General features: G+C 37.4%; 1 non-coding gene across 1 annotated transcript; it reads right to left on the bottom strand.

Annotated features, from left to right (window-relative positions):
• Positions 1-10356: 10356 nt before the first annotated feature.
• On the bottom strand, positions 10357-10463 carry LOC127124856 (small nucleolar RNA R71). Its single transcript, XR_007804335.1, has one exon. It is a non-coding gene; the product is annotated as a small nucleolar RNA R71 (small nucleolar RNA).
• Between the last annotated feature and the right edge of the window lie 1299 nt (positions 10464-11762).

Genomic DNA, 11762 nt, shown 5'->3' with positions numbered 1-11762 from the left:
TATACTGATCAAGTGTTCTTCAAGAGTTTGAGGGTGATTTGCCTTGGAAACCCTAGTTTGACTGGGTATCGTGACTAATTTCTCCAACAAGCTATCTGACCAACCGATCAAATTTCTCAAGGGACACTTCAAAATTCATCATCTTATGCATATATGATCTACCATGATCCAATAAAGTTAAAATAACTGAAGGTTAGCAAGTTGGTTAATGGTGGTTGGCCAGATGAATTCATCTAATCAAAATTGGGTCTCCCTAGACCCTATCTCCTACAATTTTCACCATATGAAAATGATTCCAAGAGAAACGTTACTCTAAATGATATTCCAAACAACTTTCATGTTGAGGCCTAGAGCTAGTTTTGCTTGGAAAATCATTTTCTATGTTGAAACATTATAGGTCATTTTGTCTAAACCCTAATATGAAAGTCAACTTCCCAAGGCCATAACTTGCTCAATTATTTTGAGATTAAAGATTTCCAAGTTGCACAATCAAATGCAAGATGTCTAATTTAACTTTTATGTTTGGAGTCAGAGCTAATTCAACTTTTATGAGCATGTGATATGAGGCTACATTATAGGTCATTTTTTACCTATACAATTAAACAAGTGATTTTTCCAAACTTCAAAAATGCATAACTCTATCATTATAAATCCAAATGACATGAAATTGGTGACTGTTTTGAAGGTATTTTAAAGATCTACAACTTTTATGAAGACACTTTTCTCATTTGAAGCTCACATAAAAAGTTAAGATGGAATATTGAGGTATATGGCTTGACACTTAGAAAATCTTTCAACATGTTGAAATTTCCAAACTTCCACCTCAAAATTCTCCATGTTCCAAGCTCCAAATGAAAAAGTGTTGAACATCAAACTTTTTCCCCTTGATCCAAGCTTTCCAAATAACCCAAGTTCATGCATTTTGGACAAATATTGTTAGGTCTGTGCATGGCTTTAACAAGGCTGCATCATTAGAAAGAATTAATTGCACAAACTTCAGTTCACATTGCCTTGCCATTCAAGCTTCATTCAGACCTCAATTGGAATCATTTTGGACCTTAATGCATTGCATCATGGGCATGTACATGTCCATGCACTCGTGCCATCCGCATTGCCAATTTTGGACAGATTTTGAAGTGTGCAAATATCATTCCCTTTGGCTATAAATAGAAGGCATCTGAGCTCATTTGAACAACACTTTGCGCGCCAGCTTTGCCCCCCATTAAAACCCTCTCATTGTAAAGGAAAACCTGAGAAATTTAAATTTGAAATTTGAGTTTGAATCTCAACTGTTGGAGATTCAAGAACTCCAGGATCCAAAGCCTTGTGACCTCTCTAATCACTTCCTACTAGCTTCTCAAGTGTGATCAAATCGTATTTGGAGCAAGCCACGTTAAGAACTGCATAGCATTGAAGGTAATTTTCAGAAAACTTCATCTCTTAGATTCTCACTCAAGTATACTCAATTCTCTTGGATCTTTGGTTGTCTGAAGTCCTACCAATGTAGGCAAGAAGATTGAGTTGCTTAGAGATCAAATTGAAGCAACTCAGTTGACACACCTCAAAATTTAACTCCTCATATCTTTTTTTATATTTGGAGTTAGTTGAAATTGAGGTCAGATTCGTGCTCTACGCCTTTTTTTCTTTTAGATCATATCCTCCTTTTTTATTTTAATGATGGTTGAGGATGAACCAGTCCGGTGAGGTCCACCGGAGAAGAAGACCGAAGTTACAGCTTCGGCAATGTGTTGGCATCTCTCCAGACCACAGGATCCTTTTCAAATGTTTTAATCTCACATGTTGGTTCTGATTACCATCCCTGTAGTGCATTGACTAGTGTCCATTGAGGAACGCACGCTGAGGATCACTTGATCTACCACCTCAATTAATGAGGGAGATCCAGTGGTCCACATTTTTTGTTATTTTCTGATTTTCATTTTAATCTTTTTATTATCATTAATTCATATTAATTTTAATATTGATCCAAAAAATATGAGAGTTTTACCAAAAATTTTAAAATAATTTTCTCTTTCATATTTTGAATTAAAATTATTTTTTGGATCATTATTAATATTTTTCATGATTTAATTAATTTTGTGAATATTTTTAATTGTTTAAAAATACTTTTAAGTCTTTAAAAATTCTGAAATTTTTTCTCCAAGGTCCTTTGACCTTGTTTGACCTATGATAAATCTCATGGCCATTTCCTTGGTGTTTTGATGAGGTTTTAGGAATTTGACAAACCATATTTAGTTTAAATGTATTATTTTAGTCTTTTTAATTTGAATAAATGCCAATTAATTGTGTTGACCAATTGTGATGACTTGTTTGAGTTTGACTCTTGTTGTTGGACCTTGGTCAAGGTTGATTTGACTTTGTCAAATTAATATCATTGGATTTAGGGGATTGATGGAATATACATTCCACCTCCCAAAAGGAATGGATAAAATTAATTTGGTAAAAGTCCTCCTTTGCCCAATTTGAGTTTTGACCCATTCGCCTCCCTCTTCATCTCATCCCATTCTTTTGCATTCATCTCGTTTGGTCTATGATATCTCAAAGTCCTAAGGCTAGTTGATTGAAAAATCAACATAAGTATGGATGAGATTAAGCCACCTCTTTTGCATATTCTTTTTGTGTGTGGTATGTTTCATGAGCATAGTCCATTATACTATGTCTCTAACATGCATTAACACCAATATTCTATTGCCCAACCTCAAATAGTTGTGACTTCTACATAAGTCCAATTACGATTGCTTAACATAGCGCTAAATTTGTGACACAAAAGGCCTAGCATTCTAGTTAGTTAAGATTTTAAGTCTCCCATCATTCATGGTATTGTCTGAAAACTTGACATTTTTTCCTTCTTTTGGAAGATGTCTTGGCTCAAGGATCCATGCTTGTGATAAGTGGGTTGAGTGTTCTCCAAAGAATGACTTGAAAATGAAAAGCAAAAGCAAAACAATACTAACTTCTAACTCATTAACAACTAACTTTTAATTTCAAGCCATTTACTTTAATGTCATTTAATTTTAGTCTTTATTCACTTTCCATTATTCATACCATTCTAATTATTTATGTTAATGAAATTTTCACTTTGTCCATTTGGACCATATTGTGTAATATATCTTGTTTGTGTATACTTTGTTTGTTTGTGTGGTCTTTGACCATTAATGTACATAATAACAACAAAAAGCCTAAAAAAAATATTGTGTGGACTGTTGGCTTGATCTTGGACAAATGGACTTAGAATTTAGGCAACATTCCTATGCTAAAGGACTTGGCCAATGCCAACTTTTGTGAAACCAAGTGCTTGCAATTTGGAACTTCATGTGATACATCATTCAAGATCCCTTTGATTTCCTCTGCAACATGATCATTGTGAAGCTGTTATTTTGAACCTGTGACTTGTGGAATTCATCTGTTGCATGGGCTAATTTGAAGAAGATCATGGAGTTGCTAAGCTTGGATGTGGATATCTTTATTTAATGCCTTTTCTCTTCAAGATTGATATAATTGTGCATTTGTGTGTTGCTTGATTCTAAATATCCAAGGGAATTTGGGGTTTCTGTATGGCATTCTTGCCTATTGGATTTCTACCCATCGGTCAGATCTTTTCAACTCTTAAATTTTAATTTTGTGCATAGGATTAGTCTCTTCATCTCCTCCCCATTTCTTTAATTTCAAAATCTCTCCATCCCTTTTAAAAAATCTTCTTTGTTTGAACTAGTTTTGTTCTAAACTTTGACCACTTTGCAAAAAGGTAGAAACTTTGGCCTTATGCCATTGCATTTTCAAACTCCTTTTCTTAAATCAAATTTGTAAATAAACTTAACTATACTTAACCTAAACTTTCAAAAATCCAAAAAAGAACAAACTCATTCCAATCATTTTTAGGCCTTTGTGCCTTTCAAACTTATTTTTTGTTAAAAGCAATGCATCCACTTTGAAATTTGTATCACGAACTATGAGGTTTTGATCCCTCATTTCTATGTTGGTACGTAGGCACAAGTCCGAAGGTCTTGTCAAATACAAAAATATAATTAATGAATTCTCTTCTATCCCCCCATTCTGATAGTTTGTAAACATCATTTTGCACAAAATACATATGCACACAAAAAGGGCTCCCTAGGAGTACCTAGGACACTTTGGGTGCTAACACCTTCCCTATGTGTAACCAACCCCCTTACCTGTGATCTCTAACATTTTATTAGTTTTGATTTGAAAACTTCTTACTTTTGGGTTTTGTTCGTACTTTTTCCCTTTTCCCTTGGAAACAATAAAAGTGCGGTGGCGACTCTAGTTTTATTGATCTCTAGCTTATCCATAGCTTGATGATCATGAATTTACCGCTATAGAACTTAAGTGGCGACTCTGCTGTAGAGTAGTCTCCAGTGGGTTTAACCTACTTTTTGTGTGCATATATTTATATATATGTGATGTTTGTATATCTGTATGTGTGATATAATCTGCTTGTTGTGCTTGGTGATCTTAGAGTGGTGAGATAAGTTCTAACCCAAACTTGAGTGCAATTAAGATAAGAGGATGGTATAGTCATGTTCGACTTATGTGGAGTAGTCCTTAACAAGTTGGCTTGAGATCCATCTGCTCAGTGGAGACTCTTTTGGATTTGGAAATGTCACACAAGTATTTGGATTTGATAACAGTTGTTAGACGATACTACACTCGGGCGAGTTTCTCTTGAGAATATTAAGGGTATATGAGTCAGTCATCTTAACCTGTAATATCCAATAGATGGAATTAAGACTCTGGGAACTTTTTAGAACATGATCTACAGGTTTTTATCCTTAGTTCACTCCTTTGGGATGGTTCTTACCCTGACTCCATGCTCGTGACTTACAACAAACCCTTGATTCTTGGTTGATCGAATCAAGTCTTGTCAATATCAATGGAACTTGGGTGTTGATAAGGTGTAAACCATAATCCACCAAAATGGATGATTGATCTTGACAATGACTTGATTCATCCCTTGACCTTTGTTTGCCTTGTATGTGACCCTTATTTGTGATTGTTGCATTCATGCCCATTGAAATTCTGGTATCAGATATCAGATGTCGAAGGTAATGTCACGACACTAATATCTGAACAACAATTAAAATATAAACAGGATAAAAATAAAGAAACAATTGAACAAGCGACACAAGCAATTGTTAACCCAGTTCGGTGCAAACTCACCTACGTCTGGGGGCTACCAAGCCAGGAAGGAAATCCACTAAACAAAATTAGTTCAAAGACTCTCAGTAAACAACTTCAAGTTACAGTCTTTTCACCTAATCTCTACACGTGTGACTTCTATCTAAGAACTCTTAGATATGAGACCCTACTCACTCCCCCTCAATCACAGCAGTGATATAATAACAAATACAAAAAGAAAGAAGACACGCATCATGGACACATACTTGATCTTGCTTAAAATCTTCAACCAAGTAAACAAATACACTCGTACTTCAAAGCTTAGAGTGGATAAATTACAACACAAAAGTCAGTCCAATTCATACATCAATAAGATGAATAAATGACTCACAATACACAAGATCACACAAGACTAAAACCCTAAAACTCTCTCACTTTATCGTTCGTTTCTTTTGTCTCTAAAACAGGTTTTACATGGCCTTTAAACAAAAGCTTTTTGAATGGGTCTGGGCAGCATAAAACCCTAATTCTATTTTACTTGTGTATCTCCTAAGAAACAGCAGCTAATCATCCCTTACTGGAAAATAGATCATTCTGGTTTTAAATCAAATTACTCCTTGAATAGTGCATGCAATCTCCACATAAGCACACAAAGATTTGCATGAAAAACGTAGCAACAAAACACATAACATTCAGACTGAATATTTTGTGTGCACATGTCTTAACATCGGGTCTGACATCTTGACTAAATCCTGCACAACCATATTTAAACATCCTGCAGGAAGCTGATATCACATGTTAAGACAACACGCGTGACATCTTGTGATAATCACAAGTTTTACCAAAATTGATGCCAACACATAGAACCAACAAACTCCCCATTTGGCAAATTTTGGCTAAGACATACATTAGATCATACATTCACAAGAAATCAATCAAAGTATCAGTTCAGCAGCAGAAGTAAACATACACACATTACTAACAAAAATAGCAACTAGTAAACACATATGCGCTTGTGCTCAGAACACACACACCCCCCCTTCAGCTAGTCCACACCAAGCACCAATCTTCTTCACACAAACAGAACATTTCTCCCTCCCTCATAACATCAAACAGCAGCTATAGCTATAGCTACTTCTCCCCCTTTTTAGCCAAAGGAGACCAAAGAGACAAAATAAATGTCTATTCAGTCATAAACCAAAATGTCAAAAGTTAAGGGGTTACAAAACCAAGTACATAATCAGTTGTAAGCAAGCTGAGATACAAACCAACAAAACAGCAAAACAGAATTGCCAAAATCAAGAAAATCCATCACATCAATAAAAACCATCACATCAATGAACACCATCACATCACTAGGGACCAAAGTCAAAGGAGCTAATCAGAGGAGCTTGAGCTTGCAGCTTCATCAGCACTAGAAACAGAATTGTCACTTGTCCCATCATTAGTTGCAAACCTCTCACTAGAGGTGTGGGCTTCAACTTCCTTAGCATGATCAATATTTTCCCCTTCAGCTTGCTCCAAGCTTGCAATCAATGCTTCCAACGATTGTTTCCTAGCTGTTGTTACCCTTATCCCTTCACCCAACTCTTTACAAGTCTCCTTCAGCTCAGTAATAGTTCCAACTTTTGAGGCTGGCTTTTTAATGGTAGATGTCATGACAATGTCTTCGACATGACTGCTTTCAAACAGTTTATAATGCACAGACAGAGCAGGTTTTCTTCTACTAGGTAAGTCATTAGAACTCAGAATACCAGGGTGTTGATTCAGGATAATCCCACAAATCATAGAGGGAAAGGCAATAGGCAGCTTAACTGCATTAGTAGATGCATGCGTGATGATTTGTTCAAACATAAATCTACCATAGTCAAAATTCAGTTTGGTTCCAACAGCAAAAATAAACCTTCCAAAGGTATTAGCAATTGTGGAAATGTGGTTGGTAGGCACCCAATTTGCATCTCCTATTTTATGCAATATTGCATACTTGACAGTCAACTTCCCAGCAGGAAGATGCTTTTTAATAGGCCACCCTTTCACCTGCCTTGCTGTAATTTCTCTACAGGCCTCATTGTCTGTAGCTTCTAATTCACCTGCACCCTCAACTCTTCTTCCCCGAGAATTGTTAATAACAGTGGGAGAGAATGTGATACACTTACCTCTCACAAACACTTTGCAAAATTCCTTGTTGTTCTATCAGCAATATCCTCAGGAATATTGACAATGAATTCCTTAACTAAACCCTCATAGCACTGAGAGAACCCAACCACAGTCTTCAACAACCCAGCAGCCTTTATCAGGTCCATGACCTCCTGGACTTCAACAACATCCTTTCCTAATTCCCTTTCCACAGCCACCCTTCTTTGAATCACAAATTTCCATTTGGCAGCTCCATCCTCAAGATGGAAAGAGATATTATCCAAATGCACAGCAACAACTTTACCAGGGGACTTCCTCACAGTGGTTTTCTTCACAGGGGAGATGTCAGGGACATCTTCCTCAACATCCTCTTCTGACTCAAAGTCTTATCTAACCTTCCCCTTCTTCACTTCAACCTTGCTCCAAGATTTGGAGGTACCAATACCAACAATCTTCTTAGTTTTTCTCGCTGACATAAGTTCAACCACAGATCTTCGTTTTCGAGTCTTCATACGTTTAGCCACACTTGGCTTTAGGTGATGAAGTAAACTATCCTCTTGATCATTAGACCTATCATCCTCTAGGTCAATCATTAGACGCCACAGATTTTCCTTTACCAGACACAATTTTCCCTAGGGAGCACAAACCTTCTGCAGCCATGTCCTTCTCAGAACTGGAGGAATCGTCATTCTTCTCACTACGTTGTTCAACCTCAGGAGAGAGGTACATTTTAGACAGGGGAGTAGAGACTCCCTTCACAGAGTGTCCTTCATTAAGGATTCTAGTGATTATGTTTCTTATGACACAATCAGTGTGGTGTAATAACGCGAAAATACATCGTATATTTACCTTGATTTACACTAAAAAATCGTACCACTTTCATTTATATTCCGATTATTTCGCAAGTGTTCGAGTTATTTTTGCAGGTATTTCAATCCCCATGCTTAAATGAGAAAAGTGTAGAAAAGGAAGGAAAATAAGAAGAAACAGAAGAGAAAGCAGTAGAAAAACAGAAAAACAGGGGACACAAAAATTGTAGATGTGACGACCGTCACAAAGCATGTAACGACCGGCACGCCCAGCCTGTGACGACCTTCACAGGCCCATCACAAACGTCACGCGGCCAAAATCAATGTCTTGAAACAGTCAACAGAAGTGAGCCAACACGCCTAAATTCTCGTTCCACGGCCACTTTCCCGTGGATTCCTCACTCAACCAAGTCATCCTTATTTCTCTCAACTGCCATGACCAAATGGAGGATATAAAAAGACAGAGGTTGGAAACGAAGGGGACGCTTAATTTTACTCTGCAATTTATTTTCTACAGCAATTCTGCTTTCTAGTGTTATTTTTCTTCAGCAACATTGTTTCCTCTACCGCAATTTAGTTACCGTTCCGTTTAGAGTTTCCATTTTCCCTTTCCCTTTCCGTTTTTCATTTAGCCAAAGTAGTAGTTTCCTACACTAGGGAACTACTGCAATTTATTTAATTTAGTTTAAGCAATTATTTCGAAGAGGCAGCATCCTACCGACCTGTGGAGAACTGCTCAAGTACTTCAAGATTCGGCATATTCTATTAATCCAATTTCCAGGTTTTTATTCAATTGTTATTGCTTTATTATTATTAGAATCAGGTCTATATTATTATTGATCTGTTTATGTTCGTCTGTGGTTGCGTTGTTTAACATGTCTGGCTAAACTACCGGTATCGGTATGTAACAATTTAATTAGACGGGATTTAATAATAATTGGTGAAAAACTTCTTGTCTCAAACAATCTTTTTGGCTGTGGTTTTTAATTTAAATTTAATTAACTTTGTCACAAGAGTGAGAAACTATTTAATACGATTTTGCCACGAGAGTGGGAAATTAACTAAGGTGAGAACCGACAATCGCGAGAGCGTGAGGGTCGAACTGGATAGTAAAAATTAGGCATTGATTTTAAAAACAGCGAGAGCACTTTAAAAGCAATTAGAACTTATCTATTTTCAAAAAGTATTTTTAACTTCAAATGGGACAGCGAGAGCGTACATTCTGACTTAAAGGTATAGTCCGAATCAACAATCACGAGAGTGTGAGATAAAGCCTTTTAAATAAGTATTTTCTACTGAAAGATATTTGGTACTTAAATTATATACTGATGACTTATCGAATCCCTGACGATTAATGTTTTGCATACTGATATCCTCCTATTAATATTTTCTTAAAACCCAATTTCCCTTAGATTTAATTTTCTTCAACAAAACTTCTAAAAATCATTCCCTTAGATAAACATAGTAACGTCAATAGCATTAGTTTAACCATCGGTCCCAGTGGGTTCGATATCTTTTAAAACTAAAATGACTGGACTGTGCACTTGCAGTCAAGTACCCGATAGACTATATTCTATATACAGTCACGAGACATATCAAGTTTTTGGCGCCGTTGCCGGGGACCTAATTTAGTCAAATAGTGCGATTCTTTCGTTGCACGGTATAGACTAAGGTAAAAAAAACTAATCTCCTTTCCCTTATTTCCCCTGATTGTATGCCAAGTACTCGCTCACAAGGCGATAACTTAGCACCGCCAATCGCTGAATTAGAGTGTTTCTTATATATAAGACGCCGAATACTAGAGTACCAACAAAGGTACGATATTCCCGATATCTTCTTTCCTACTGCTGAACCAATCGAAAAACCAACCATGGCTGAAGTAGGACCACAGAATTGTCCTCTTAAGTTCTACACTACCCCGTCCCAACAAGAACCTCACAGCAGCATTGTTGCCCCTAGTATCAATCGAAACGATTTCAAGCTGAAACCCTCATTATTATCAGCCGTCCAACAACATCAATTTGCTGGAAATCCTACGGATGACCCTAATGAACATTTGACCAAGTTTGTGCAGTACGCAGACACTGTGAAGGCGAATGGTGTATCTCAAGATGCGATAAGACTACGCCTCTTCCCTTTCTCACTAAGAGACAGAGCTTGGGCTTGGTTGCAATCCTTGCCATCCAATTCAGTTACAACATAGGAAGAACTGAATAACGTTTTTTTATCCCGATATTTTCTGCTGAGCAAAACTGTTATGCTGAGAGCTCAAATCAACGGATTTCAACAAAAAGATGTAGAATCTCTCTACGACGCGTGGGAGAGATACAAAGACATGATGAGGATATGTCCACATCATGGTCTCGAAGACTGGGTGATTATTCACACATTTTACAATGGGATTCTGTATAACACAAGACTGACAGTAGATGCTGCCGTAGGCGGTGCACTTATGGACAAGCCATACAACGAAGCCTATCAACTCATTGAAAACATGGCCTAAAACCATTGCCAATGGGGAGGTGAAAGAACTCCAGTAGAAAAGTCCCAAACAAAAAGTGGAATGTACAAAATCAATAGCCTTGACCATGTCCATGCTAAGGTAGATGCCCTTGTTCAAACTTGACCATACCACCCGCAGCCACCGTGGCTGCCGTGACTCCAAACTGTGAGTTATGTGGAACCCCTGGACACACTGCACCAGAATGTCAGATATTAGCAGGAGTCCCAACCGATCAAGTGAATTACGTACAAGGAAATCCTTATTCGAATATCTACAACCCAGATTGGAAAAACCATCCTAACTTTTCGTATAAGAATAACAACGCCCTGTATGCACCTAGCCAAGCACCCGTTGTTCTGCCTGGATATCAAAAGCCAGCTAATAATGCTTCTAACATGCCTAGGAAGTCAAACCTTGAATTAATGATGGAAAGCTTCATAGATACCCAAGCTAAGACAAACAAAGACTTCTTGAACCAAAACATACATACTAGCGAGCAACATAAACAACTAGCGAGCAAAGTAGACGCCTTAGCCATCCACAACAAAATGCTTGAAATGCAGATTTCACAAGTGGTTCAACAATAAGCCTCTATTGTCGCTCCTGCTGGAACATTTCATAGACAACCGCAACCTAATCCAAAAGGACATGCAAATGCCGTTATGCTGAGGAGTGGAAAAGAAATAAACGGACCCGTAGATCCAAGACTCCAAAATCCTGCCATGTACCAAAAACCAGACAGAACCACAACTAAGGAGGTAAGTGAACCGAAGAAGAAGGAAGATAATACCCGAGAGGCCGAAGAGAAAGAAAAACCTTATGTGCCTTCACCACCTTATAAACCACCCATTCTGTATCCTCAAAGACTCGCAAGTTCTAAAACTGCAGGGCAATTTAGGAAATTTGTTGAACTTCTGAAGCAACTAAACATTACAATTCCCTTTACAGAAGTCATCACACAAATGCCCTCATATGCCAAATTTCTTAAGGAGATCCTATCCAATAAGAAAAATATCGAGGATAACGAAACAGTTACACTTACTGTTGAGTGTAGCACAATAATCCAAGATAACATGCCTCCCAAACTAAAAGACCCAGGTAGTTTCTCCATACCCTGTGTCATTGGAAAATTCGTCATAGACAAAGCTTTATGCGACCTA

Source organism: Lathyrus oleraceus, chromosome 2, assembly GCF_024323335.1.
Source record: "Lathyrus oleraceus cultivar Zhongwan6 chromosome 2, CAAS_Psat_ZW6_1.0, whole genome shotgun sequence".
Taxonomy (NCBI): domain Eukaryota; kingdom Viridiplantae; phylum Streptophyta; class Magnoliopsida; order Fabales; family Fabaceae; genus Lathyrus; species Lathyrus oleraceus.
This window is presented reverse-complemented; position numbering and strand designations above follow the sequence as displayed.